The 23,133-nt window shown below is 42.5% G+C and overlaps 2 long non-coding RNA genes across 2 annotated transcripts; both read left to right on the top strand.

Moving 5' to 3' along the window:
- Positions 1–1,069: 1,069 nt before the first annotated feature.
- On the top strand, positions 1,070–9,579 carry LOC119156387. The gene is made up of 3 exons (XR_005107110.1): positions 1,070–1,283; positions 4,623–4,680; positions 8,864–9,579. It is a non-coding gene; the product is annotated as an uncharacterized LOC119156387 (long non-coding RNA).
- Positions 9,580–18,569: 8,990 nt separating this feature from the next.
- LOC119155898 lies at positions 18,570–22,923 on the top strand. The gene is made up of 2 exons (XR_005106903.1): positions 18,570–19,277; positions 22,479–22,923. It is a non-coding gene; the product is annotated as an uncharacterized LOC119155898 (long non-coding RNA).
- Positions 22,924–23,133: the final 210 nt, after the last annotated feature.

Raw genomic sequence — 23,133 nt, forward strand, 5'->3', positions numbered from 1 at the left:
CGTGGAACATTTCCTTGGCTAAAGGAGTCAGGAGTAGTTTTTTTTCCCCTTTCTGCAAACTTGTCTCCCTGATTCAGTGGTGGCACAGGGAAGCCCTCCTGTTACTGTGAATAATTCATCTCCAGCACATATACAGGGTTTGTAGTCTGACCCATCAAGATTTTTGGAGAAATATGTGAGCCTTGTGCCATTGTTGCCAGTGCTGGTGGCTGCTACATGTAGGATCAGTTGGACCTGTGCCATCAGTCAGCGGGAAGGATGGCAGAGCTGCTGCCCCTCCTGTAAAGGGAGTCTGCCCGAAATTCCCTTAACCGTCACTCACAAGCTCATTTTTTCAGGGAAATGGCTTTTATTTGTTGTGAATTCTTCATACAGAAAAGCTTCTTACAAAAACTAAATAATGTAACATATTCTGGGTTCTGAGCAGATAAAAATTGAAAGGGCTGGGGTGTCTGTGCAAGTGGAATGATAGTGGCAAGCACCACATGAAGTCCCTGAAGATGGTGTCGGGGGACTAGGTCCCCCGTAAAATGATGAAAGACTCTGATGTAATGGTGTTTTGTGAAACAATTTGAGCATAAATGCCACATTCTTTCCCATTAACAACTGACTTCCATTGTACCAGGATTTTTTATTTTTTAATATGTATCTTGAGCACACTGAGAACAAAAATTTCCTTTGTGATAGTGCTGCAGGAAAATGTAAAGGTTGTGGTGGACTAAGAATTGAAATGTAAATCACACTTACACACAACCTCCTGCTGGGGCCCAAATTTTTATAGATCGGGTTCTGCAGCCCTGATGAAGAATCAGTGATCTGCCTTTCCTGGGATTCACAAATTAGTTGTGGTCTAAGGTATCATTTCCTACGATATAATTGTAACTTACCAGATAAAAGTTTGTCACTGAAGACAGTCCCCTGATCTTCCATTATTTTTCCAGCTGCAGTGCCACTTAAGGATCCTTTCACAGACAATGCAAACACACACATCACAGCTCCCCACTCTGCAACATGCTCTTGCTGAATATAAACATACTGTACATATTGATCCTCTCCCCCTTGTTTTTTTCCTCCCCCAGTGTGCAGGTGGTAGAACACTGGCTGCCATGAACTTCATGTTGAAAAAAAGAAAGAAGAAAAAGCTGTGGTTTGGAGGCGGCTAGAGCTGCTAGATAGCAAACTGCGAGCTTGTAACGTCGTGGCTGCTGAAGTCGCTACGAGGATAATAGGGCATACATGCATTTGTGGATAATTCTGTTTGCTAATTGCTCATGAAATTTCAGGTAAGGAATATCCAATTCAATTTGTTATAATAGGTAATGGCCTGGGTTTTGCTTTTCAGGGTGGGGTTTTTTATTATTGTTTTTATCGCTGTCATTACAAATCCATGGCTCTCCGTGATTGGAAGAACACTTTACAAAAAGGCTGAGGCAGTGCTGCGTGGCAGCACGGGAGGTTTTTACCTGTGTACCTGGCAGGCAGTAACAGTGCGTGTCTCTCTGCCATGCTATACCCCAGAGGTAATAGGACTGGAAGAGCACAGGTCCCTCTGAACGCTTCTACTTGCCTTCGCCTCTCTGAAACACAAAGTGCCAGCCGGAAAAGCTGTACTGGGGCAGACACTTTGGGTCACCAGCTCCTGCTTGTTGAGGCTGGGCTTTATCTCTGTTGGTGGAGACACTTCCCCTACCGAGGCGCCGTGCTGGCTCTTGCCATCCCTGAAGCACAGCATCCATGACGAGCCCACAGCAGGTAACTGATTGCTGGACACAAAAAAGTTAGAGGAGCTGGATCCTGCCCTCCTCTTCTAGAAATGGGATGCAAACCGATTTTTACAGGGCACTGAATCTATGTGAATGATAGCAGCACGCAGTTCTTAACAGTTGTGAGCTAGTATCTTAAACATAAAGAGACAGCTTTGCTTCTCAATGCCCCGAGCCACTGAAGCCTCCCAGGAACCGTTCTGGTAACCTGTTTCCCTTCCAGCTATTTAGAGGTTCTTGGCTATGCAAAAATATGCTGAATACTATCACCAATGGTGATCATAAGCTCAGAGCTGAGTTCTCTGATCTGCATCTGCTTGCCATCCTGCAGCTAACTAGTTCTACTACTTATTATTAACTAGCTACCAGCTAATACTAATAGCTACCACTGTTGCAGCATTTAAGAGTTACATACACCTTAATGAGAATTAGCATTTGTTGACAGCCATGGTGGGAGTTGCCTGTCTGTAGCATTTCAGGGGTCCCCATTGCTGTAGTGTTTGATTGCCTCCTTCGGTAATCACAATTGACACTAAGCAAGTTTTTCATAGGTCTCATTTGGCTGTGCAGAGCCAAAAGAGATACCGAGCTCTGCCTGTGGTTGAAGAGGGAAGAGGCCAATAATAATATATTTCCTGATAACAGTCCCTTCTTCTCTCCACCCCCTCACACAGGAGTCACACAGTGCGCAGGGACAGAGTTGGGGGCTTTGCTGCCACAGAGGAAGGTGGCTGCCAGGTTTTGCCAGGATGGCGGCTGAAGGTTGCCCTTGCTCAGGACAGACTCTCGATTCACCCTCCCAGCAGAGCACTGGCCAGGCTGCTAAAAACATTACTTTTCCGTGCTTCATTGTCCTACATGAAAAGCTCTTTCACTACTTTTTTAATATGTGGAGAACAATTTAGTCATTTGAACTTAACGTCAATTGCCTTCTTCATTTGGGAATATGAAGGTAGTTAAAATGCTACAGAAATTCTGCACACCAGCAGTAAATAACTCTAGTGGGCCTTTCAGTGCCTATTTAAAAAAGGGTGCATAATCAGAATCAAAGCAGTGGGTTTAAAAAGTGGGGAGAAATATAGGCCCCTTGCAGCTCTTGAAGGGAATACGAGTACATGGCTGGTGCTTCTTTAGGAATACCAGTTGCCTGTTTGGAAAAAGAGGTGCTGGGGAATGCCCCGGCCTCCCTGGTCAGCTTCCCGAGTCCGCTCTGCAGAGAGAGGCATGTGTTATGCATCCCGCCTGCGGGGTCTGGCTCAGCTTTGCACAGAGAAGTGAGCTTTTTCCATTTGCTACTGTGGAAAGAAACTGCTTTCACCCTTACCCTGAAGAAGATGAGCTATAGGAATATACAAGGGGCCTTTTTTTATAGTTAGGGGGCCAGAAGGGGAAGCAGTGGTCATAAGCAGAGATTGGAAGTTGGGTTGTTAAGTAAATCTTAGGCTGTAGCTGGTTTTAATTTATTTTCTGTTTTATGTGCAGGAGACTAGGCCTTGCAGGCCTGGCTAATATCAAAGCCTGGGGTTTTGTAGATTTTTAATCAAGGTCCACTTTGGGGGGTTCTGATTTCAGTGGTTGTGGATGTGTAGGGGTTTTTTGTTGTATTTTTCTTTTTTTCTTGCTGCAGTATCTGGATTTCTTTAGTTAAACTTTTCCATTCTTCAGACTTGAGCCAACTGAGTGATTTCAAATTACCCAGCGCTTTCCAGAGAGGGCTTTTTTGTTGTTTGGTTTTTTTTTTGGTTTGTGATTTTTTTTTTTTTAAGCAAACTTGCAGTCCAGTTTCTCTGTAAATCACAGATGCCATCTGCAATCCTACCCCAATGTCTCACTAATTTGGCATTCTTAGTGCTGTCTAAATAGTTTATTGTTCATCAAATCTGTATGAAGGGAATTTTATATAAATTCTTTGTTTGTTTTGTCCCTCTGCTGGCAGGAAAAGTAAATCCCAAAGTATTTCAGCAGGTGCTATTAATATGCAAATAATGGAGAGTACACGAGGTCTAATAGACCTCCCAACTACATGGGAGGTGTCGCTGTTGGAGCAAATTAGCTTTCTGTAATTTGCATGCTTTTCACAGCCTCCTGGGATTATATTTTAGATCAGAGACAATAAAAGCATATGCTGTTAGTTTAAAATGTAACTAATTTTAGACTTTGAAACCATTTTAAACTAACTTCATAGTGTTAAACTGTTATTTGCAAAGAAACTTTTTACAGAGCTTATAATTTTCATGGCCTTTCTTTTCCCCCATTAACTGCTCCATCTCTCTTTTCAAGTTGAAAGTGAAGAAGGGAATCTTCCAGGTGGCTGCATTTTGAAAAACTCACAGGTATTTCTCACAAAACCAGGTCCAGATTGTCCTAGCCTGGTTCTGAGTCTGCATTTGGATCCTGATAGGGTCTAGACTGACCTTTTTAGGTCAAACTTCTTCCCTCCCCTTTGGCATCTCCACGAGATGTAAATCCATCCAAAAAGCATGCTGTGGCCCCTGCTGATCACTCACACAGGGGGGACGCTGCTCGTAGCATCAAAAAATCTTCTTTGCTAACCCACTAAAGCAAAGAGACACTGAGCTGATGTGGCACAGATGCCCACTGCGCTTGCCTAGCCTGCCCCTAGAGATAGAGTCTATCGGAAAAGTCTGTTTAAAACAAATGGGGAAAAAAACCGCAAGGATTTCAGTGCACATTCAGTCTGTGGAGTCGAACATTATTGAACTGTACTGGCACTTTATCAATGGCACTTTCCAAATTGATATTGACAGCAAAAATCATACTGTTGACATCTGTGGTTTGTGACAACTTGAATGATAGGGTATCAGCTGTTGTGCCTGAGAATTTGTGTCTTTATTTCAGGTGCTGCGGTGATTGCTTCTTCTCCAAACATGCCGTGCTACTGGAAGGGAGTGGCCAGGTAGGTGCATGCAGGGCAGCTGCTTGGAATCTGTCCCTTACCCCTGTGCCTGCTTCTGCTCCTCTGTCCTTGGGTATTTGTTGAGCTGGTAGGAAATGGTTCTCCTGGCTCACAGCACCGTCCTGACCTTGGCTGGCCCAATTCCTCTTGCTTTGAAGAACCGTAGCAAGAGGTTTGTTAGAGAAACAGCAGGTTTAGCTGATGCAGATATGCTTCAGCAGCAGACTGTCGTGGTGTCGGCTGAGGGAGTTGGAGAGAGGTAGAGGCAGTCATTTTATTTTGTCTTTCTGCCAGTTGTCCCATTGCCCGGAGTATGTGATTTGTGAGTTTCTTTTGGCACAGTTGCTCCATTGCTCATATATCTCTGTGCAGTGTTTCCAGGTCACTTGGTCCTCAGGGTGGTGGCCATCTTTTATTTCAAGAGGGATAGAGTTCAGGGGTAGGATCAGATGTGTGGAGGAGATGGCAGCCAGGTGGAGATCAAGTTAGCGTTGTCAAATTTATTTCTAGCATGGGAAAGGTGAGTGTTAGCAGGAGAGAGTAGGTCTGAAAGATGTCCTTTGAGACAAGGCCAGGAAAAAACTCTTGGGATGCAATTTTGGCTGTACAGCAATGTGTGGTAAGACTCTTCTGAATTTTGGGAGCCACAACTTTGCCATCAGTTTCTAGAAGTATATTTCATACACGCAATATATGGAAATACTTCTTTCCAGTTGGGGTGGGGGGAGAAGGCAGGGCTCAATTGATGCTTGACTTAATAGTATTGTGAGTTGTGATCTTAAAGAACTGTGTTCAGACGTGACCAATGCACTGAACCCTGTGAAAGGGAAATCCCTTCCCAGCATGAACCCATTGGAGTTAGCAGAATTACAGCCGACTGTCGTAAAGACAGAGAATTAAACTGTCGAGTTCATTCCCACTCCCAGAGGTGACTGCGCCACTAAACTGTCGGTGACACAAATTATTTTCATTTTTCAACAATAGGATCCAGAGGTGAAACGTGTGCTCTTTAAATGCTGCTCCTACCACACCAGGCTGGGTTTGCTCTGGTGTGCGATACTGCTATGATGTCCCACGTGCTGTCCCTGGTGCCCCACAGGCCTTTCTGCCGGAGCGATCGAGCCTAGCGTCTTTACAGCCCAAACCTGAAGATGGTTAAGTTTTAAAATAACCATTCCTGTAAACCAATGTGAAGGAAAAAAAAGTGCTGGAGATGACTTGTGATAATCTCATTGAAAATGCTGAATGCTTTTCTTTCTCTCATCTCACCCTGAATGTTTTCTAGCATTAATACCAGTGACCTCTCACTTCTGCTGCTTTTCTTTAATGGCATGTGGCTTGCCTATTATAAGCCTATGCACTGGAGCTGGAAACGCTATCTTTATTTAAAAAAAAAAAAAAAAAAAAAAAAAAGAGAGAGAGAGAGGAAAAAAGGGCTGTGATTACTCAGGTGTCAATACAAAAAAATGAGATGTTGTGCCAGATGGCTGCATTTGTGAAGCAGAGTGTAGTCAGAAGGAAAGTGGAAGGAGGCAACTGTACAACAGAAGTGTGAAAACATGACCAAAATACCTTCAGCCTTGTTTCACCAACACTGGATTAGGAGGCAACTGTGGTGAGATGCAAGCAAAGAAAAGCATGAGGGGATACTATTTGGAAAACAAAAATGTCTTTTAGTAATGAACTGCTTGACTTCCTCCAGCAAAAGCTTAGAAGTTTACAAACATCAAGAGACTTTGCTATTAAATGGAAGGACTGTGAAGCAGTAAGCCTCAGAGCACTGTATCTGGTGTCACTGCAAAATGCCACATGCAATAGAGTAAAATATTGATAGCAGGCTGTGTCACAGGCTTAGTTAGCATTATAGCAGGATATGCTGCTGCCAATCATCTGTAAGTAACCGCTCTCTCCAGTGACACAGACAGTCAACAGCTCCGTGCCATGGCTGCAGATGTCCAGGAAGAGTTTTCTAGCAATGTGTGGGAGGTGCGTTACATCTTACGTCAGGCATTATTTGCGCAGTTTGCTCGCTGCTTCGCCCATGCCCACACAAGTGATATCCAGGAGCCCACATACTGGTGGTCAGGATTAGTCTCTACTCTCAGAGTTAAAAGTGGTGGGCCTGTAATAACAGCACTGGCTGGTTTGTATTTCAAACTGTTTGGACACATCGCTCACCTTGTTGAGCAGCTTTAGTCAGCTTCTGATACCAGGGCAAAGCACTTGCTGAGCCTGTGAAAAAGCTGAGCACTTGGCAGGCCCGTGGGCAGGCACTGCTTTACCCTCTTATATACCGAAATGGACCCTGGGTTCTTCCAGCTTTGCTTCCATGCTGCAGGTTTTGGCTGTCACATGGGGAAAGGTTTCAAATAATTTGTTTGATCTGAGATCAGAAATCCAAACGTTATGGGTTTTTTCCATGCTTGAGCTGGCTCTGCTCAAACTGCTTCAGAGCTCCACGCTCTCACCTCCTCTGCAGTCTCTCAGGAGTAAAGGAGGACTCTGACATGGGCACAGAGGAGGTCAGTCTGAAAGCTTAGCCTCCAGTTCCCTTGGTTATATCTTGGTTTACAAATTCTGTTTCATCATGAGGGTCTGAAATCTTAGTGTTCTTACGTTTCAGTTTGATTAGGACATTGCAAGGCAGATCTGTGTTGATTTTCCCCAAACCCATTCCCAGACACACAGCTTCCTCGCCCTCAGCCCCCAAAATGACTTCAACTTTTTGCAGGTACTTCCAAGCAATGAACTTCACCCAAGTATATTGACGGTAGGTTACATTAGTAACAATAGGTATAGAGAATGTGGCAGGAACGTGAATCTTCCTCTGATTCTTGTTCTGTTAGTACTAAAGCTTGCATGTGAAAGTTTCATTCTTTTGTTTTTATAAAATCTGAATGTCTTTAATAACTTTGGATCAAAAGTTTATTCTCCATGCCAGGAAGATGTTTTTTTTCTGTTACAAACTGCATTGTCTTATTTGGGGAATATGTTCACAACTGAGAAAGAATTGCCTTTATTAACAAATCAAAAGCTTGTGCTGTCAAAACTGAAATCATTCTACCTTTTTATGTGCAAATTAAAGCTTCTGTCAAACCTTCAGCCATGGTGCATTTAATTTGTGGAAATATAAAAATATCTGGCTTAATATTAAAATATTCTGCATGAGGAAGGAAATATTTTACGTGATACACTGCATTCAAGATTCTCAAAAAATCAGATTTGAAAGAAATAAAGCGGTGTTTTAACAGAATTTATTTTTCCCTACTTTTGCCAAAGTTCAGTGAAGTACTTAAAAGTTATACAGGTGTTTGAATATCTTGTTGGATCATGGCCTTTGGAAGTGAACCAAGCTAAATGTAAGTGTGTCCAGGGCATGGGAGCTACACCCCCTGTACTTTTTCTTATAAAAGGGTCACAAGATTTTTTTATAAAGTAATGGCAAAGGTACTGAGAAATTTTTGAGTTTAGATTCAGTAAAGTTAGGGTAACATATAAAAAGCAGCTCTTGGTTTCACGGTGGTAACTTGTGTTTTGCACGGTCTTTTTGTAGAGGATAAAATTCTGATTATCTAAAGTTGGGCACCGGTTCTATAGGCTTCCAAAATAAAGAGCCGTCTGTTTACCCAGCGGCACCTGGGCGCTCCGTGTTTCTGGAAACCCCGTAATGCGGACCTTCATTCAGCAGCGGCCCTCAGCACGTGCTTTATTTCAAGCACATGAATGAGGCCACTGATGAACCCTGATGTTTAGAACGGGGTGTTTTGTTAGATGCTTAAATATACATAAATCCTATTTTAAACAGCCAAATTTAGAAAGTATTTGGAGACAAAACGGCCCTGAGCCTGGCTATTTCTGTGGCGTGTGGTCAAGCTGTGAGGCTGATAGCCACAACTGGCATTAGTACAGCAAGTTAATATATACTAAAAGTGAGCTCCTTTCAGCTGAAAGCAGGTTGAGTTGGAGCTTAAGACAGTCCATACTTACTCCAAGTGTATGCCTGCCAGTTTCTTTCCCCTTTTTAATGGGGATAACAGCACATTGTCCTACCATTTGCTTGTTTCTGTTGGGAGAAGGAAAACCCTAGTCTCTGACTGCAGTGTGGCAAACCGCCTGCAGGGCCCCCTTTTTTTCAGTGTGGTCAGTGTCTTTAGCTGTGTTTTGGCTTTTTTTTTTTTTCTAGAATCCCTGTGGACTACTTCACGTTTAATTCCCAGCTCTCCTTCCGTGACCAGGGAGCTTTTACCACATCTCTTTGAGAGGGGTCCTGCCAAGGCAAGCTGTGTTTGTCCGTTGTTTTTTTCCCATCAGATATTCTAATATCTAGTCCTGTCTTTGGGGAGGTTTTAATGGTGTTGAGTCCATTTTACCTCATTATTTCCAAGGCTTGAACCAGGGACATTTGCCCTTCTGCAGTGCTGAGAAGAGAATAAGTGGCTGTATCTTGAAGAGCAGATTCATTCCCTGAAGTGGCCCATTCCCGATGATGCTCAGGGCAGGGCATACAATTATCCTCCCAAAAAGGCTGCCTGAGCAGTGCATTAGTATGCGTGTGTCTAGGCTGGCATGTGCCCATGCAATCACAGCACAGGTGGTGTGTTTCCAGCCACCTGGCCAGCTCTGCCGCAGCAATGCTCAAGTGGAAGAGTCCTTCCAGCCATACTGGTACAGTCTTGACCACCCATTTCTCTTGAGCAGAGGGTACAAAAATATTTTATGAATTTTGGGAACTGCTAGACGTTCCTTTTGGGTGGCAAATGACTATCTCCAGGGATCTAGGGCACCTACTCCTCTGCTGCTTTTATGCCAGTGATGTTAGCAAGGTATAATTCTAGCATCCTAGTATCTAAATCATTTAGCTTTTCTGGGCCATCTCTGTGAAGGGAGTTTCTACAGGCTGAATGTGGAATGTATTAAATCTGAAGGTGTTTAGTACTGGTATTAGGTCGTTAGCCATCATTAATGTCAAGACAACTATTGAGTCTGTGGGTTGTGCCAGGTTTTGCCCACATTCTCTTCTCATGTCCACTCCCCAGCATGAATTATATGATCTTCATATTCTGCCTCTCACCATTGGAAACCAACAAAGTGGTCTGGGTTGGGATCTCCTATTTCAGGCCATAAACATATGATCCAGCCACCCTGTAAACTACATTCCACCAGCTCACCGCTTTCCGTGAATTCTCAAGCATACCTGTGGCATGCAGTGGAGGTCAGGTCTGGTCCCTCCAGCTAGTGAAAATCCAGCCCAGCAAAGCTGCAAGGCACAATAATTACTCGAGTGCTGAGGCTTCACCCAAACAGCAAAGTTGTGCCTCAGTGCTGCAGTCACGACATCCTTGGTTTCTGCCAGGAGACTGTAAAGTGGTGGAGACTCTGCTGTCCCCGTGACCTGTTTCTGTCAAGGATTCAGGGAAAAAGGTCTCCAGACTCCATGGTTTGCTGTCAGAAGGGCTGTCGGGAGGCAAAGTCACAGAGGTGAGCGCACTGGTAAGCTGGACACCTGCCTCCTGACTTTTCCCCAGTCAGGAGTGCTTTAGCCTCATGCACTTGATACTTTAATTGGCCTGTGTGCAAGCTGGACACCGCTCTCTTTATTATTATTATTATTATGCAATCAAGACGCTACTTACTTAAAGAATGTGCTGGGGACGTACTATTTATACAGGAGCTATGTACACTGAGATCCATTTTCTCCATGGTGATTACAGATAATGTGGTAAGCTCTGCTTTGATTCATTAGTATAGCAAAAGGGATATTCAGAATTATTTGGTATAATTCACAGCATTTCAGAATGCATATATTTTCATAATACTCTAAATCTGCTGCTTGTGCTACTAACTCAAGCATGTGATGACTGGTTTGCTATAGCACTGTCATCTTAAAATTGCGGTAGTGCCATTTTTTCACTGTAACTGGCCAGCCTGGAAGGTCATCTGGCACGGTACTTGTAGCCAGTGACCACTGTGCAGCAACGCAGCTCTTTGCAAAGCTGCTTCTGAGCTCACTGAGGATCGCTGACACCCCCGGACCCCAGCCTTGCAGCAGACCCCAGCACTGTGGATGCCCAAGTGAAAGCCACGGGGAACCTTCCATAATGGAGAGACATTCTTCTCTGCCCCCAAGAACACATTTTTCCAAAGTGACACTCAGAAAAAAATACCTTTAAGTGATTTTGTTTCTTGGCCTGAAAAAAAGAACCACTGTGTTAATTTTAATTAGTTTGTTTTAATTAGGAGGTTATTTTTTAATAATTTTTTGGATTAAATTTTGTGCTCCTTCTACTCTGTTTTTTTTTCTGGCAAGGTGAGTAAGCAAACTCTTAGGATTAACAATGAATCACCAGTCTCTCCCCCCTCTCCCCATTTCACATTTGTTCCTTTCTTACCTTATCAGGACCATCCTTCTGGCTGCGGTGCCCTGGCCACGACTTCATCTAACCCAGTGCTGGATGAGCCTCCAGAGACTTGCCACTTCATGCAAACAGTTCAAAACTCTTTCCAGCCAATGGTAACCTTTGGCAACACAAAATCCTTACAATTTCAAAGTGTGGGTTCAAATTTTAAGAACAAAATATCCAGACTGCAGTTTCTGACAGCCATTGAAATTTTTTCACCCAACTGTCATGTGCATGTAGATCTCAGAACCACCACCCTCGCAGCAAAGATTGTCCAAGGCACCTTTGGAGATAGATAGGATCTAAAAATATCACTACTTAAGTGATTAAACTTAGCTTTACGCATCTGAGACCATCATGTGGGGCTTTGTTTCCCTTTTGCAACCCCCACCCCAGTGCTCTGAGCCCTCCTCAGCTCTCCCCGACTTTATTGGGCACTGTCGTGTATTCACACACCTCTGGAAATCAGTTGCATAATTTAAATGTCTAACTTCAGTTGCTTGGTGACTGGGTTTTTCTTTTAGTATCACAGATTAAGATGTTCAAATTATTATCTGAAAATCTTTATTTAGCCCTGCTGAGTTTCTTTGGCCCTTACCTGGCAAATGGAAACGTGATCGGACAGCCTTTCCCCTCAGTTTTCAGCTGCTTCTGTTCCAAATCAGAGGTTGCACATGTAACCAGTTTACCCAATTCAATTCCCTCTATCAGTTATATATTTTAAAAATAATTTTCTGAAAATTTCCACAGCAATTATCAGAGAGAATCATTTAACAAAGAGAAGCTGCTTTCATTGCTGAGATTCCCTCAAGTATCTATTTGCTTCTCTGTCTAAACATCTGAAATGTTTGGGTAAAAATTTAAACAAGACCAATAACTGCACTTAACGCAGAAGATTTCCACCTCTAGATTCTATATTTGTAGCTTTGTCATGTTCCTTTCTCTTACTGACCTGAAGAAGAAAATTTTTTCCTTATCTGATGAAAAGGTTGTCTGTCATGGTGTGGTTATTGCAGCACAAAATATTGCCTAAAACTTGACCCTGAAAAAAAATTGTACAAGGACAGTTTACCCCAGAATTCCAAAGGAGATGAAAACCTCATTCTAGCCGAAGCAGTAAGCTTGTTTGGGTGTATAAAAGTAGGGTGATTCTAGAAGTCCTTCATGGAGCCTCAAATTTTAAATGCACTTGGCCTCTGATCTTGGCTCAACCGATTTTTCTCCTAGCGTTACTCCACTGAACTCAATCATACTAACATGGATTTTCACTGACATGCCATTCAGAAATTTAAAAAATACATGCATTAATTGGTGTGTGGCCTGGAAAAAAACCTGCAGGTACTTTTAGCCTTATCAGATGAAGCCATTCTAAAACCCTGTCCATAATCATGGCACTCAAAGAATGGGCTTGTACCGATTTCTGCGGGCATTGCACTGGGTCCCCACCCAGCAGAGGGTTTCCCACTCCTCCCCCATTATATGATGCCAGTTCTTTCTGCCCCGCTCTGGCTGGCTGCAGCGCTGACCCGCCTCCCGTGCGTTTGCCAATAATGCAGAAAACTTGGGACAGGTGTTCAGCTTCAGCAGTTTGCAGAGAGGAGGGGAACAGTGTGACACAGTCAGAGCTTTTAAATAGTATCAGTTCTTTCATTTAAGAAGCCAATGAGTACTAAAGTAAATAAACATTTACAGTGCTCTTTTCACCAGTGCTGAAGAGATCACAGCACGAGCTGTACCCCGTCTAGTTGTCTTTCCAGAAGTCTGACTGCCTTACTCTTTTTCTATCTGGTCAGGACTCTTACTGCCCTTAATAGAATTGTATTTGTGTTCAATGACTGTTGCTACCCAAAAAATGGGAGTAATTTATAATGAATTAGTACCTCCACAAATGTCTCAACTCCTTTCTGTTCACACTGTCCATGAACAGACTGTGATATTTTTTCCCTTTTTTTCCCATTAGACATAATTATTCCCAAAATCATTTGTGGAGGAAGGATAGTTTCTTCCTCCCCACATAGCTGGTTCAGAGGCAGAAAAACAACATCATAGTATTTGTGCTGAAGACAAAAGGCATGCTGCACACACATGCTGGTTACGTGCCACTATTTCTGTTCCACAACAGAATGAATGTGTCTTATGAAAGTTTCTTCATTTAAGAAAAAATACCAGTTACTTATCTGTGTTACTCGTTCCGAGTTCCTTTCTGCAAATGTTTTTAAGTGTTCTGGTTCACTCACCATATGGAGCATTGTACTTACTACATCTCCATCTATTGAAATAGCTATTAGCATAGCTGGAGAAAGTGAATGCAGCCCCCTAGCCCCCTTAAATGCACAGGTAATATTTCATGTGGAAGCTGTTGCAGAATTTTATATTTTTTTAAATATAGAATTCTCAATTAAGGACTTAATTATAAAATATCTACTCATTCTGCTGAGCACTTAGCCAATGCTCTTGAGACCTTTAGGAGTAGTTACCTGAGTAAATGTTCACCACTGCAAACAGGAACCTTCACTCTGGTACCTGCTTAAGAGCTGTAATGAAAAACTGAACCTAAATAAATCCTGTCCAAATCCCTTTAAAGTTGAGTGTAGGAGGCAGCTATACATAACTGGCCAAAAGAGATGACTGGCAAACCAGCCCCAATGGTTTGTTTTTCAGTGAGACACAAAGCCAAAAAGGGTCTGTTTTCTCATGCTAACGAAGCCCAAGGTGACAGAAATTTGGCAGAGCACCATCCCACGCAGTTACAGGCCAGGATGTAGGAAAGCCAGGGCATTACACTTAAGTATCATTGAACACAAACCCACAGCCCACCCTGGTCCTAAAACTTAATCTAAAATTAATCCAGAGCCAAATGCCTTCTTCATAGTCCAGCTCTATGAAACAAAGTGTTTTTCAGATTAAGTGATAAATATTTTGCCAATTTAAAAATGCAGTGTCCAGACCCTGATTCATTTGCTTGCTTTCCAAAAATACTTTGGAGATGCTAAAAGTCTCCAAAACATGCACAGCGAGCTTCCAAGCTGAACCAACTGTACAAGATAGCAGTCACATAGAGGAGATGGATTTTAGGACATGTGTGCTGTACATCATATGTATAGTCCTCAAGCTTTATCAATGCTAGAGTACAGTGCTTCAGGGGAGAAAAAAAAAAAAAAAAAAGGAAAAAAAAAAAAGGGAAAGAAAGATCAGCACAAACTATAAACAGAAGGCTTTCTTTGGCTCATTTACCCAGTTAGCTTTGCATTAATGTTCCCACAACAGGACTTACATAAAATTTTTCATGCCATGCACAAGCGTCCTCTGAATCCTGAAGCGATCACGTTAGTTGATTCAACAGGAAGAGGTGCAGCAAAATAATGTCCTCTATATCAGGACATCAAGAGGAAGAAGAAAAAGTCAATTTTATATTACCATGCCAGCAAAAACTAACTATTTTTTTCACAGTCTTTTTAATGTTCAGCTCTTTGTGTTCCAACCTCAAACCCCCAAGGTGTAAACACAACAGCTTTCCCACATCTAAGAGTGTGTGGTTGCTCTGGATCACAGTTTGGGGATGCTCTGACCACTCGCTTGTTACTGGAGCGATGGGTTGGCTTCGTCCCAGGTAAGGTACCGGCCACGTGGATTCATGGTGAGGTGTGTGCACAAAAGCCTCCTCCAGAGTAAAACCAAACAGCAAATGCAAACCTCTGCCTCTGCCAGACCATGCAATTTACCTTCAGCTGAAGAACTGCTCTTCTTTGCCACTTCTTTCTGAACAACTAGCCAGCTCTGCATTTTAACAGAAAATGTTTGAAATACAAAATTTTCAGGTGACAGGAGGGAGAAATTTGAGGTTCCTTAAAGTTACTACGAAATTGATAAATAAATGAACACTGGGTGTGGTATTCCGTTACCAGCCTTTCATTTTTCCCCCCCCCAGAAAGCAGTTTCCAGATGGATTTTCCCCAAGATGTTAATATTGTGCTGGTTTTAACGCTGATTGAAGCAAGGTAGCAAGTGGTTATTACAGCCCTGACATGCCTGTTCTGCCAAGAAACAGCATGAGCTTTCAACTCAGAAAACAAGGTGAACTTTGTTGTTTAATCAATCTGCTTTTGCCTGCCTTGGCCAGGTATGCAGGGTCATGCTCACAACGGGGATGACTGTTAATTTATGATCAGCTTATTTGTATTTTTCTTAGTCAAATGTTCAACCCAGAGACTTCCCCCTCCTCCCCCCACCCAGGAAAAAAGTTGTTCTTTTGAAGAGCTAGTCTGCTGGCACTGTCCCCATCAAGTCTTCCCTTTTTCCCCTTGAGTGTCTTGTGAAGGTGGCCAAACAGCTCATGGCTCACTGTGGTCACTGCCCCGCTAAGCCGTTAACTGGGAGCTTATTGCCAATGGACTCCTCACCTGAGGATCTGCTGCTGAAATAGTAGAAGTTTGGGGCCGTTTTGAGCGATTCTTAGAGTAGTAAAGTTGGACATAAGACTCGTCTCAGTGTCCTGGCTTAAACCCTGAGAAGGAAATCAGTCTTTTACCTACAGTCTTCTCTGTGTCACTTGCCTTTGTTTCGCAGCAGCATGACTCGGTATAAAATGGCAGGGCAGCTCAGGGCTGTGTCCTTCCACCAGCCCATAGCCATGCAGAGTGCTTTACCTTAATTTGTCCCTACAAAAGTGAAAAAACCATCAGAGTAATAGCTTACCCTTTACCGGATGGTTTCTCTTCTGAAAGCTTCTCTTGGATATGCGGAGTAGGCACTTCATCTATTCACCGAGCTGATGTTCCTGATCTTGAAACAAGAAGCTGAAGCATTTTGGCTAGAGCCAGACAAAGGCAATCTTTCCATTTTCTGCTTCTCAGAGTGTCTTTGCAAATGAACAGCAGTCTTCAAATATTCCTCTTCAGCATGAATTCCTGTTCCATCTTCTTCATTACCTGACGACTCAGACCTAGTCCGTCAGATCCGAGGTAGGAATACAGGTCCTACAGTATAATGTGATGCAGACCCAACATTGAAAATGGGATGTAAATAGTGGCAGTAGGGTGTATATTAATTCAGTTGGATTTTTCCTAAGAAATAACGTGTAAATTAAAGCATTACTCAGAAAGGAGTGCACAGTGCTTAAAAATAAACCCTTGATGCTCAGGGTCCAAATATTTCCGTATTCTATTTCAAATGCTTAATTAGTCTCATTTTCACTCAGTATTCTTTAAAACCAAGGCATGTTCAGTGAAGATGTTGCTGCTAGGATGTGTGTGCTTGTATTTGTGTGCATGTGTAGGCCCATGAGCAGGCCTACAGCAGGCAATAGAGCTATTGTTTTCAAAGCTGAGTTACTATTTTGGCAAAGCGTTCATATTTAGGGATATGAGGACTGCTCAGCAGCCTTAAGGAAAAAATTTCCATGGGTTTTTGTTTCCATATTTTCCAGTTTTACATTCCTCAGTTACAGCCTGTGTTGAAAAATGTCTTCCAGTGTCAGACCTTCTGAAGAGAAAACCCTATAAATTGGTAGAAAGCTCAACCTCTCAGAGCAGATGCTTAGGACTATCGGCTAATATGGGAATAAATACAAAACGCGCATCTTAGCTAATACCACAGTATACCTGTGCTTCTGATTTGCTTTCTGTTTTCAAAATCTTGCCATTTAAGCAGCATGGCAGCATCAGCTCTCCGCACATATTGAAGCCTGAGAAAACAGTTCTGAAGGACCAAAAGAAGCAAATAAAATGTATTTGTTATTATGACTGACCTTAGGCATACAGTATGTGAAGCTGCGGGAGTTGTACACTGAATCTCTGATGATAAGTATGGTGATAACTGGTAAGACTGTGCTGAACTACTGTGAAACAATTCAGGTAGTCAGCAAACAGGGCTAATTGCTAGTTTGGGGGATATTATGGGTAATTTACTGCCCACTGAGGGCTTCTACCTAAAAATAAGCTTTTTTTTCCCTTTTTTTTTCCTTTGGACAGGACTTGCATGTTAATGTAGAATTCCTGATGCAATTACATGTGAAGAGGACATTCAGATGCACTTCCGTAAATGCCCTTCTGCTTCTCAATTACATTAACTGTCTTCACAAATCCTCTGACAGAAGCCATATTCTTCACTTTTTTTTCAAAATAGCAAATAGGCGGTAAGCTAGACCTTACCGTTATCCAAGATGTCTTGATCAAAGCTCTGAGCGTAATACAATAAACACAAGAAAAGAAACTACTGGTGGTTTCCAATACAAACTAACGGGAAAGTGTCAAGTGAGCAGCTACTGACAATTCAGCCCTGAAACCAAATGTTCTTGTGTGAAACCCCACCTTTGAGAAGGAAGAATAAATATTCACAGAATGTTTTGGTTATAATTACTTCATTTAAGGGGGAGGGGAAGTGCTGAATTCAGTTTGCTAAAGTCAAGACGTTAATATTTTTGGCATGTAAAGATGTAAACCAAATGTTTAAATGAAATGTCATCCCCTGGGTTCACATTTGCCCACTGAACTACAGTACAAACCCTCCACAGACCTTCATACAATACACATTTTTCAGTTCATTGAAGAAGGCCCCTGCTGCTTCTCAAGGAAAACTAACTTGCAGAAGCAAAATAAATACTGGCGTCGCAGTGCAACAGCGGAGCCTCGCAAGCACAGATGTGTAGCATTGTCGGCTTTTACATCAGATAAGGAGTATTCAGACATAATCACTCCAGTGTCTGGGACACGTTGCATGCTGCAGCGCTGCCCAAGTATGGCCTGACAGACACATACAGTGTGTGTTCAGGCTAAATGGCAACAAGCTGACAGTATTTCATAACAGTCCTGTTATGTCTAGATAGGCAAATGTTTGTGTAATTTAGCTCTGACTTTGAACTAGCTTAAGAAATTGGGACACAAATGGAGCTTTGTGATTAGTTGTCAATGATGTCGTACCTGCTGGCTGAGGATGCTGGCCGAAGGGGCGTCCTTGGGGTGTGCTGCGCTGCGAGAGGCCTCACCACAAAGCCTCCGGCCGGCCCTTCATCTGCCCAGCCAATGAGTAGGGCTGCTGTAGGGCTGCTCCTGCAAAAATATATGACTGCATGTCTAATTACGAGCCTTGCTGAAGCGTGGCGTGCAAAGGGTTACTAATGTCTGCTTCTAGACACCATACCTCCAATAAAGCAGAGTGCATTTAACCCTACAGAAATATGGCTCACTGGTTCTGCGGTAGTCCTGTTAAGCTATACAAAGTATCTCAGCAAGGGAAAATTTAACTTACATACAACACATGATTTTAAGTAAAGAAATATTGATGGGGCGGGCAGGGAACAATTGTTTTTTTAGCTCTAATTTATGGCTGAGCAGCTTCGTTTTAGTTACTTCATGGGAATATTTTAAACCAAGCCTGCATAATATTAAAATAAGTTAAAATGTATGTAAAATTTATGAGAGCATGTCAGGTGCAATGCTTGATAAAGTAAGTTTAATGCTTCAGAATTTTTTTCTTCAGGCAGAGAAAGCTGAATCCTGCAATTCTAGGTTACAGTATAATTTTAGAAACTCCTTTCCATTATACCATTCTTTTATTAATGAGATCCAACCCAATTTAACAAAAAGAGGTAAATTCCTAAAGAGTTTGCGGAAAGTCCTCAGCAGGTTGGAAGCTGGGAGTGTATGATAAAAGAGGATATTTTCCTACTGTTCATACGATATATCCGATTTTATAAAAACACAGAGGAAATCAATTTACCACAAACTTACTTTGTAAGTGTGCCTCTCCAGTGCGGTTTTTCTTCTGGAAACGCTGCCTCACCCTGTGAACAAACAAAAGCTCTGGCAGTTGACAGGGGCTGTACATCACTTACTTTGAAAACTCTTCGTTTACCGGGGGGGTGTCGTGTTGTTTCATTGTGTGACACTCCCAATTATCGTGACAGAGCTAAATGACAAAGTACTGTCACCCCACAGAAAATTCAGAGCAGCTTCTTTCCATTTTTCTGCCTGGTCACGGGAACATCGCTGAACTGGTACAAAGGAGCGGCAGGAGCAGCAAACAGGGGGACTGTCTGCATACTGCTCTAGTGTATTAAAAATTCAGCTCCTCGGCAATATGAAATCTGAATTTACTTCCATCAAACAGAAACTTAGCATATCTCATTCTTCCGTTATAAAATATTGACATCAGAAATAGTGAATCCTGAAACGAAGATTACAGATGAAAACTATGTGCTTGGTAATTATAATTTTTTTTCTTTGTTATTATTCCTTCCCTCTGAGGATTGCACAGGCTGTTGCAAACAGTAATGAAGTTAGCATGCAATGCCAATGTAAAGTATGCTGCAAAGTTATTCTTTCCCTCATTATAGATGAGGGCAGCGAGACAGCGAGAGGAGGGCCATTTCCCCAGCCAAACTCGCACACAAGTGGGACAGCCCTCAGTCTCACATCTTAATCATTATCCCTAGTGATGAGACCTTCTGTACCGTCTTGTTTCTGTCGTCTTTTGTTCTGCTATTTCCATAGCTTTTTTAGGTCTTTACTGGGGCTCACAGCTATTAATGGCAATTTTTGTCACAACCTAAACAGCCGGTTCACAAATGCTTTCACTCCTAACAAATCCACTGCACTGTCTTGTAATGTTCTCAAATAACCACAGCACTAAAACATACAGTTATGGGCATGGAAATGTCCCACCGTTCATTCCAGTAGCCGCCCGTTCCTCCAGCCCCTTCTTGAGGCTTGACACAGACAATAGAAAGAGCTCAACGGGCTGGGAAGTTGCACTAGAAGAACCCTTTGGGTTCTTGCATGTGGGGACAGCACATAGCTCAGGGTGGCTTCCCAACAGAAAAGCCATGTTAGCACACCTCTGGAACCCAGACTTGGCCAATTCTGTTGTTCCCGGCTGACGTCTCGCTCCTGGGTAATTATTACTCCGAGAGGTATCACGCTGCAGCGTGGCTTCATCTGCAGGTGCTCGCTGAACATTACCCTCCCCGTATTCTTGAACCCAGCCTCATCGCCTATGGATGTTTTCGAGGAGTGCAATATATACTGTGTGACACCTGATACCGTATCTGTCTCATATGCTGCTTACAAAAATCAATCTAAATCAATAAATTGTCCACCCTCTTCATACAGTATTTGCAGAGGTTCAAAGACAGGACCAATTACTCTTAAGGTTGAATTGTCAGGTGTCAGATGAGAGTATAGAAGTTGAAGCATTATATTTAGGAACAGATTTATTTAGAGGACCTGAAGAATTTGCTTTGCTATCAACAGGTCTTTAAACAGAGCTTTTACAGTACACTCTGCTAGAAACTGACACCTTGTGAAATGATAGGGGTTCTGTTGTGGGGTTGGGTTATTTTTATTACTTTCTCTTCTTTTTTGCACAATTCAAATCATATAGCTGCCTGATAAAGTAGATAAACTAACACCCAAGGTCACTGAAGTCAGGGCAGTAAAGCTCCCGACCTTGAAGGGCTTTTGGCCTCCACCCTTCTTGCCAAGCACGTTGCCTTTTTTGTTACCCGATTTTCCAGGTACAGATGTAAATTCCCCATGCTTCATTTATGTATAATATATATGTATCTTTATCATGCATTTGATTTCTTGGGTTCAGTGCCAAAAATGAGACCCCCGGCCAGTCTAAAGATTACACGTGAACATTTCTGCCCCTGCCAAAACCACAGCACACAAATACCACAGCTTATTATAATCACGCGAGATACTCCCAGGTTTAACAGTTCTCACCCCAGAACACCAAAGCCCCTCTCTCAGCACTCTGCCAAATCAATATGCATTATTATTACGTGCTCAGATACTACCATGATAGATATCAGATTTCTGCTCATGCCAAAATTTCAGTTAGCTGCTCCCTTGAGTATTTATGCTTGTGTACTGTATTTAACAACAGCCCATTCAAAATTCTCACAGCTCCTAGGAATGAAATGCACATAATTTAGGAATAGCTGCCTGGCTATTCAGGCATCATGCTGTGTCAAAGGAAAATCAAATCTCTGACTTCCCCCTCTCGCCCCCCCCCCCCCCCCCCCCAAAAAAAAAAAACCAGCAAAAAAAATAACAACAAAAGAAACCAAACCAACACCCAAACCTGTATTTTGCATCATGTTTCGGGGAGCTGCATGGAAGTTCCATAAAAGGGAAAGTAAGCATGGCCCTTTCTCCTGTTTAATGGAAGTGCCTCCCCATTAATGTTCCAAAATGATACAGTACTTTAAAAAAAATGGTCTCAGCATGCATGCGTTGTATCACATTAAGAAATCAGGATTTTCTAGGCACTGCACAGCATTAATTACACTAGGCATGCTGCAAATTTAAATTAAATGATATGCCATGTTCTGTTGTAAATATGAAAATGGATTGCAAGATACAGCCCCATATTTGCTTCTGATTGGCATTTGTGCACTGAATAGGATAGGAAAATCTCTATGATATATAATTTTTTTTTGTTTGGTTTTGGAGCACCTGATGGAAATGCACTTTTTGTTTTCAGGGGTACCTAACAGCTCAGTTACAGGTCAGACTCATCTGTGCTAAAAAACCATCCTCCCTCAAAAATAATAGTAATAAAAGAAAAAAAAAAGCCATCTTTGCCTTCATTCCCCCTCCTAACAAAACAGAACAAAAATACAGTTTTCTCCCCCCACCAAGTATTTACAGTCTAGGGGATGGGGGATATGGGGGACTGAAGCAGGTCAGCATGAAGGAAGCAGACCTGATTTTGTCCTGTGGGTCAAGCACCTAGGACCCTGTGTAAGCAAATGCTGTGTGGGCTTCAAATCATCTCAGCAGAGAAGGGCTGCCAGTACAGCAGAGTTTAATGCAGGAAGGGAATGAGGACTGGGCTGGGGTTTGGGACTGGCTCATCTGTTTTGGTGAGGGAAGCTTGATTCGGTGATTCAGTGAGAAAAAGACAATGGGTGAAAAGAATACAAGCGATAAACAGCAGGTCTGTTAGCTCTATTCTTTTTCTTGGCGTAGGTATTTGATATTCCCTTGCAATTTTATAATATCAGATTGAATTGTCAAGATCTCACCAGCTCTGCCCTTAAACAACTGGATGATGTGTATTTTAGCCCATATATCTATGTGATTAAATACTGAACAAATATTTTTAAATTCTGCACATCAGAGACAGGATGGCATTTAGTTAGTTGTATAGAAAAGGCAGTTAAAAAATAGTATCTATATTTTTCAGAGCTTATTTAAGTTCTTTATGAAATTATTAGCACTGAGCTGAGAAGGACAAGTGAGTACCAGTCTGAATCAGCACAGAGGCAGGAGGCATAAAGAAGGCACAGCATAGAAGTGTGGCCAGGGACATGCAGAGACACCGACATGTCTTCAAACCCAGGATCACTGTATTCTTTCTAAGTTATCTTACCTTTTTTGTGTCTTTTGCTTTTAGGACTCAGCTCCAGCCTTCCTGGCCCATTATGCAGCATCCTCTGTGTATGAGAAGTACAACTGTGAAACAAACAAACAAAATTGCCAGAAAAAAGAAGATGGCCTGATCTACCCCAGCACAACGAACGCACATGAAAATCAAGCTCAGGATACCTGCACCTTGTAAAATTTCTTTCTCAGCTCTTCTGAAGAAGAAATTCCTTTAGAGTCTTCCTCGGCTAGTCTGAAATATGCTTCTCTGCATCAGGTTGTGAATAGTATTCTTACGAGATTGTCTAGTAAAGAAAGGCTGTTTGGCTGGGCCTGCTGGGCATCAGTTAAAATATTGATTGTCCCACACCTTTTCACAAGCTTTTACTGGGCTCCTTCAGTGTCTCATTTGGGTTTGGTGCTGTATGTTCAGGAAGTGGCTGGTGACAACAATAAAACCTGATGTATGACTGTGAGATGGTTGTTCATTCATCTGACAGCCGTGCCTCGCTGCCGCCAAGGTGGCATATTCAGCTTTTAAAGACGTGCATTTCCCTGGGAGCTGCAGGGATACACGGGAGGGTGTCTAACTGGCTCCTGCGCCCAGAATGCGTTAGTTAATGGTCAGCCGGGTGGGATGGACACCACAAGACAACCCCTTTCCATAAGCAGCACACACCTGACAG

This window comes from Falco rusticolus, chromosome 12 (genome assembly GCF_015220075.1).
Source record: "Falco rusticolus isolate bFalRus1 chromosome 12, bFalRus1.pri, whole genome shotgun sequence".
Lineage (NCBI taxonomy): Eukaryota > Metazoa > Chordata > Aves > Falconiformes > Falconidae > Falco > Falco rusticolus.